The sequence below is a fragment of the Gordionus sp. m RMFG-2023 genome, chromosome 2 (genome assembly GCF_954871325.1).
Source record: "Gordionus sp. m RMFG-2023 chromosome 2, tfGorSpeb1-WG-v2, whole genome shotgun sequence".
Lineage (NCBI taxonomy): Eukaryota > Metazoa > Nematomorpha > Gordioida > Chordodea > Parachordodidae > Gordionus > Gordionus sp. m RMFG-2023.
Window position 1 is genome coordinate 13,594,870 of NC_088776.1, and position 8,255 is coordinate 13,603,124.

Consider the following 8,255-nt stretch of genomic DNA (forward strand, 5'->3'; position numbering starts at 1 on the left):
TATTCTTTGGATCTCACGCACTACTTGGTTCGTCATTTTTAAAAGGGGGGGGGGTGGATTCGCGAATAAACAGTTTTTAATATGAATTATATATTATTATACAATATATTATAGTCAAATGTAAATAATTTAAAATAAATGACTGATTTGGGTAATTATAATCATAATTTATATTAATTAATTTTCCCGGGCTCATTTAAGTGATCAAGATCTAAAATATTATTAAAATCTATATATTTTTTATTTTTGGTCTCAAAATTTATATGTTAAATTTTAACGAGGCCCATACTCCCAAATAGCACCCCCCCTTCTCTATTAATACTACTGATTTACTTTATTATATCTTCTTAAATTACAAAGTGCCTCTCCTTTAGCAAAATCTTAGCTTCGCCGATGGATGGACACTAACAACTTGTACCTTTACTTTTGACATAATGATAATCTATCGAAAGAGAATACTCAAGAAGTCATCGTCTTTTAGGAATAATGAGGAGAGAAAAAAACATATTTGAAAAACTATATAAGATTAAGGGTCTATCTTAATTAGGATAGAGCATCATAGGAAACACAAAAGGATTAGTAACAAATCTAGTGAAGCAAAATTAATGGCAAAAAAAGTAACACCATATGATACAAAATAGCTGAAAAAAATAAATCGAAAAATATCAATTGCTTTAGTGCAAAGCGAATCAAATCTGATTCCAGTGATAGATGGCAAACATTAAAAAAGCACATTTTGACAGAAAATTAAAAATGATAATGGCATAAATTGAACTACTACAGCGTAATTCAAAAGAATATCTGAGCAGTGATCCAATTTTTGCCTTAAAAACGCATGCACGCACAAATGAATCATATATGAACGATGGAAATAAATATAAATAGGACACGGTGTATGAGAGACTAAGAGTATGAATTTTTAAATCGCTACATTAAAACGTTCATATGCTCCGAATGCAGTCATAAAAATAACGTGGCAGAGATAAAACAAAATGTGGCAATTAATAGCGGGTATAAATAAATATAAGCATTTACCCTATCAACCATGATTACAGCAGTATCTCGAAGGATACAAGATTACTAGTAAATGTATCTATGATGCTTTTCAAAAGAATCTTGTATATTTTACATTTTCTCTATAAAAGATACTAATATTTATTTTCTCATAATTTAATAATCACCAATAATCTTATTTTTTCGTGGATTCTTGTATGAATATCATTATTATCCTACGTCATATTTTGAAAAAACTGCTAAATTTAGTATAAACAAAAATCAACTTGAAAATCTACAACTTACATCAGGAAAGATAAAATAACAACACCAAAACAAAATAAATGAATACATTTTATATAAATATAGCTAAATAAAATACCACCATTTTAATTTTTAATTTAAGAATGATTAATACTCATATAATGAAGAAGAGTGTAAGGAAATTAAAAAAATAAATCCTACAAATCAAATTGAATAAAATTTAGACTGAAAATATTTTAAAATTATTTTAGTAAATAAAAGTAAAGTATACCTTTACAAGTAAAAAACCAATGACACATTTTATCGTTAATTGCTACTTAATAATGTCTTTTTTGCAAAATTCAAAGTTATAAGGATTCACTGTAAGTTATGGAAAATTGCACAAAGCTATGGAAGGCCCAAATTTTTAGATGCAACAATTTGCCTTCTTTGCTTAGATCTAAAAAACACATTTAAATTTATTAAATAAAATGATACAACATTAATAGATATAGTTATGTTATTACTTATTAGAAGAGTATACTATAAAATAAGTCCGGTAGCAAATATCAGACAAATAGTAGTTCTTTTTATGGGGTATTCATGCCTATATTATTTGCTATTAAATAGGACTTTGGCAAACTTAAAAATATAAATTGCCAATATTCCTTAAGAACTAATGGATTGAGTCAGCTGATAAAAAATTTGTCTTTAAAATATATTATTAAAGAGACTCGAAATTTACCACTATCAAATTTAACATCTAATAACCAATAAAATGATTATTATCTTTCTAGGGAAACAAATGTTTCTCAATTTTTTAATACAAATAATATTGAGAGTTACATTAGAAGACTTCCTTCTAGCAATCGAAAATGAAATAAAAAACATTTACTATGAATCAAGCAGTAATAACGTAATAAATTTTAAGAAAATAATGGGATGCCCTTACAAGATGCCGGAAGAAGGGAATCAGAGTCACCAATCGATTAGGAGAGAAAACATACTAGCTCATACACATATGGGAAATATTAGATGAGAAATTAAAGTAGTCCAAAAGTTTTTAACAAAAACGCGAAAGTTAGGGATCGGAAGAAATAATAAATTGGGAGGGATCAGTTTTATTTAATTATAAGGGAATGAAGGTATTATAAAGAGACATGTCTATTATATCAGTGAGATTGATGTTGTAGATATCGTAAATGACCTTAAATTAGGTGCCTAATCCAAATTTAGGATCGTAGGCATTATCAGTTGGTAGCGCTGTTACCTAGTTATAGTGTGACTAGGGTTATGATTATAAGCAGTGGCGGAGACTGAGAAGGGAGAGGTTTGGAGTCCCCCCATAACCTCTGAAAAATTTTTTTTTGTTGCGAATAATTTTATTTATAAAACGGAAATAAAATAATATGTACGATATCAAAATATATTTAAAAAAACAAATAATAATTTTAAATGATCACATGGTTTAAATTAAAAATTATATGATCTAAAATATTAAATAACAGTTGGGGGGGGGAGGGGCTATATAAAGATATATTGTAAATATTTTCTGGCATAGTAGAGCCGAGCCGAGGTTGGAGAAAAAATGATCTGCATATCTTGAAGGATTTTTTGGAAAACAATTATATATTTAATAATATAATTTATATTGTTAAACAAATAATAATATAATTTATATCGTTAAACAAATAATAATATAATTTATATTGTTAAACAAATTAGATAGTTTTATAAATTTTAATTTATTTTTTATAATTTAGAAGAAAAATCGTATAATTTGGTAAAGATAAACAGCAAGTTTTTGTTTCTTTTGGCGATTGAGTATGAATTGTTGATTACACTTAAAACGCGAGAGGATATTAAGAAAATCTCAGAGTTTTACTTTGATGATTTATCAGGATAGTATGTGATGTCGAATTTTGGTATAAAAATCTTGACAGAATAGAGTACTCTTTGAGACCAAAAAATGTTTAGCAAGCTTTTCTATGTGTAATTGCATTTTAGATTCCTTGTCTAATATCAAAACATTGTTTTTTTTATTTTACTACCTTACTGGTACCTGGACTTATGAAAGATCTTTTTCAACTTTGAAAAGGTTAAAAACCTTGGATTAGCCCTATTAAATATTTATAAGGAGATTATTCGAGATAAAAATTTGATTCTAAATAATTCGCCAAATCTCAGAGAAAAGTAGATCACTCTTTATAAATTCAAATAATAAAATTGCAATATGATTATAATATGTTTAGTCATAAAATTTTATACACAAAACTTAATTATAATAAATTCTTAGTCATAATATTTATATATTTTTGATATTATACTATTTTTAAAAAAGTATTGCATTTACAATAAGATTTATTTATATTTAGATAATATAATCCAGGGGTTCAACCCTAAACAAATATCGGTTCGGTTCATGTTCAAATAACGTTTCAGGTTCGGTTCGTAAAAAATAAAAATATCGGTTCGGTTCGAACCTCTAATAACCAGTTTGAACACTTTTGTATTCAAACCTATATTCGAATTAAGTATAGGGAAGATTTTTCTATTTCATCATTAAAATAAAAACACATAAATAAAATTTTCATTTATATTAATTGCACATTATAAAATATCTAGCTAATAACCCGTCAAGAATGACGGGGTTGAGGGGTAATTAGTTAGTATGTGTATATGGTACTAAATATGCTTTATATTAAAATTTAGGAGAAAAAAGAGGTAAAATTGTTGCAATGTAACCCGTGAGCATTAAGGGTATTAGAAATATCAAAATTTAAATTTGTGATAGGAATCATATTGGGTAAAATTAAAAATAGAGATTCTTCAAAATTTTTGAATTATAAATATGGGCTAGACATTGGCCTCAAAATTTTGTTTTGCAGACACTGCTAGGCTGATCAAAAAACCAAGTCCCATGCAACTTTCATAAAATTTTACCATTTATTTTTATTGTAATTTAATAACAATGTCTTAAATTTTTTATATTCCATTTATTTCTATTGTAATTTAATAACAATATCTTAAATTTAATTTAAATTTAGAATAAAATTTAAATTTGTGATAGAAATCATATTGGGTAAAATTTAAAATAGATATGCTTGAAAATTTTTTAATTTTAAATATGGACCAGACATCGGCCTGAAATTTTTTTTCTCAAACCTGGCAAACCATAATAATTTTGTTAGTTGAGATCAGAAATAAAATATATAAAAGTCATAATTCATTTAAAAATAAAATCAGAATTTGAAAGTTGCATGGGCTTGGTTTTTTAATCAGGCCTGGCGATTTCTGCAAAAACAAAATTTCAGGCCAATGTCTAGCCCATATATAAAATTAAAAAAATTTCAAGCATTTCTATTTTATATTTTACACAATATGATTTCTATCACAAATCTAAATTTTATTCTAAATATAAAATTAAATTTAAGATATTATTAGTAAATTAGAATAAAAATAAAAATAAATGGCAAAATTTTATGAAAGTTGCATGGGACTTCGTTTTTTGATCAGGCCTGGCTATGGCTGCAAAAAAAAATTTTCAGGCCAAATATTTAAAATTCAAAAATCTTAAAGCATCTCTAAATTTTATCCAATATGATTTTCATCACAAATTTAAATTTTGATATTTCTAATACATGCTCACTGTATACATTACAACAATTTTACCTCCTTTTCTCCTAAATTTTAATATTTATATAAAATTTATTAATAAAGTATATTTAGTGCCATACACACAAACTAAATAATTACCCTTCAACCCCGTCACCTAGTATGGTAATAAACGGCAGAATTTTAAAAATATCAGCTAGTAATTAATATATATATAATTAATATTTTAAATTTAATTATATTCAAGTTGGTGCATGCTTAAAACATATGACTTTGAAACGGGAGGTTTGTGGTTCGTATCGTAGAGAGCAAATAAATAACATTACACTATATAGTCTCCTTAAATTTAAATACATTAGAAAGATACGAAACGATCATGTTTTGATTAAGAAGATTATATATATTAGATATTTAATTTATAAATATCAATGAATAATTTTAATAATAATTATATAATTAAAATTTTACACATTATTTTATAAACATAAATTCATGAGGCTCGAACCGGTTCAGAGGCATTTTAGCCGTTCGGTTTAGGTTAGGCTAGAATTTTTTAGCGATTTAGGTTCGATAAACAATACCGGTTTTTAGCGGTTTAATGGTTTGGTTCAGGTTCGGTTTAGATCCCTGATATAATCATTTGTATTAATTAAAATTGTTAAATTATATTTTTTTAAATACCGTTATGTGGAACAAGAATTGCTTATATTCTATTATAATTATATATTTTTTTAAATACAGTTATCAATAAATTTTTAATATTATAATCTGTATAAAATTTTTACATTTTGAAATTTATTGTATTGTATATCATCATTAAAATAAATACATAGTTAAATAAAGAATGTTATTTATACTAAAGTATTTTAATAATTAATAAAATCTATAATGAAATTATCTGTAGCAAAAATTTAATTAAAATAATTATTTTTAACATAGAATAAAATATATTGAGCGATCATAAAAAATGGGAGGTTTGAGGGGCGATTTTTTTTTCTACATCGACTGGATTGAATTAATTTACAAGTGAACACTTAACATTGTTAAATTTTCAGTATAATACTTTCAGTCGCCTATTAATCATAAATTTGGCCAAATTGTTGTTAATATTTTTTCATTTATGCTGGCTACTTAAGTGGTTAGACACTAATAAAGCACAAAATATTGATAAATTATAGAAATAATATTTCCAGTTATTCAGCGAACTTTAACAAAGATGATATATAGATAACTACTGAAAAATTAATATTATATATTATTTTATAGGGACCCTGTCGAAGGCCAGAGGAAAGAGAGTTTAGGGGCTTTGCCCCTAAATTTTTTTAATCCCCCCTATAGATAAATTTTGGCTACACCACTAATTATAATCAGTTGTGTTATTCTGTCTATGTCTTGAATTTTGGTTCAGCCGTTTCCTTTTTTATACCTTCTGACTGGTTTTAGGGATAGAGGTGTTTTCATAGTGGTGTCCATTAGTGATAGTACGAGTTGGAATATGCTCATTAGAGCTTCAGGCAGGGCTAGTGTGTGCATGAAGCTTTAGTACACGGAAGACGGATTTGTTACCAATGGCTACACTCTAGAGATTTTTGTATTGAGAGTTTGCATAAAAATTACTTTAGAAACTACCATATTAGCGTCAGAAGGGGATAGCTGTTACCTTTATATTTACGTCGTAACCCCAGAGAATAGAAATGAAAATGAGGAGCAGAGGAAAGATGTTAGTTTAGGTGGATATTTTCAAGGCGAATAATTCATTCATATAATGATAATCAACAAAAGTTAAATAGTATGATAAAATAATTAATTGCGATATACAGTAATAATTACGAAGAAACATTTATGATTATTATCATTAAATTAGGTAACTGAGATATGTCATATAAATATGTAGTTTGTCACGAAGATTGACTCTTCAGTTCAGAGAATCTTACTCTACTTATGATGTTTTGAATATTACATTTCAAAAAATATTATTATATTTAAATCTAAAAAATAAATCATTCGGCACAAATACCCTATATATAAGAATTGTTTTTGAAAAAAATGATATAATTATATTCCCATCAACTAATCTTAATTTTTTTTAACAAAAAATGAAAGAAATCATCTTCACTGAAAGACGAAATCGATGAACCAAATAAAAAAAACAAAATTCTTAATAAAAATAAAATAAAAATTACATGATTTAATAATTATAATATATCATTTTAACGCGATATTAATAATGTATATAAAAAAATTAAAAAATATATCATTCTCATAATGTCGAAAAATATCCTGACATATTAAGTTAATACGAATAATATTATTACCAATTATATTATATAAAATACAACAATTTTTATATATAATACTACATACTAAGCATTTTTCGCTTTAAAAAAAGTGTGATTGTGACACCAATTAATAAGGCTTGAAAGAATTACATTTTTTTTCTTCCTTCTTATCATCGATATCATCTTGTAATTAACAAGGGAGAGAGACATCAATAAGATTTGATGGTTATATTAATTAACTCGTAAATAAGATCAAAAAAATATATAATAGGATTTTTTTTTTATTATTATTAGCTGAAAATAATTATACGGATTTTGTTTAAAGATTAAATTTATATTTAAAATTCTCATCGGAGTCATTAAAGGAAGGCTGTTTATTTTGATAAAAATGGGAATGAAATAAAATTATGTGTGGATTACTATTTTAAAGTTGTCAAATTTATGCCTAAAAAAATATAAATAACGATACTTTGCCAAACCTAACTAAGGAGGTAGTATTAGTGGTGTGGGGAAAGAGGAGGCTACTCTATTCACATTTTAAAAGCATATTTGTCATTCTTCTTCTTAATAAATTCTAATAGAATTAAAATTTTTTATTTTTATTATAGATTATTTCTAAATTCCAAATCGAGCTAAGCGATGTTTATACACTATCCAATATAGAGTCTCTCAGCCCAACTTTCCTTTTAAGGGCCTTTAACACGGGGGATGGAGTACTATACAATAGTGTCATGAGATTTTTAGCTTTATATCCTCAGGAGAGTAATTTTATAAGTCAAACATACACAGTCAATATCCATTTTTTAATTGGATAACTAAATTTATTCATTAATTGTCACGCCAGAAATAAAATTAATAATATATAATAAAATTGATTCATTTCTCTAAACGCCAATCTTTTATTTTATGATAATAAAAGATGTTATTTTAATACATTTAATTTTAAGGTAATATAAATTAAATTGACACTTTTAGATCTTGTCATTATGTATATGCACTAACCTTAGTCAGAAAGCAGTTTAAAAAAATATATATTCTTAAGTTAAGGCATTATTCATTCAATAATTTATTTATAAAATCTTGAAGATTTCGCCTAAATTTAATCGGTTAATCCTAAAAATCATG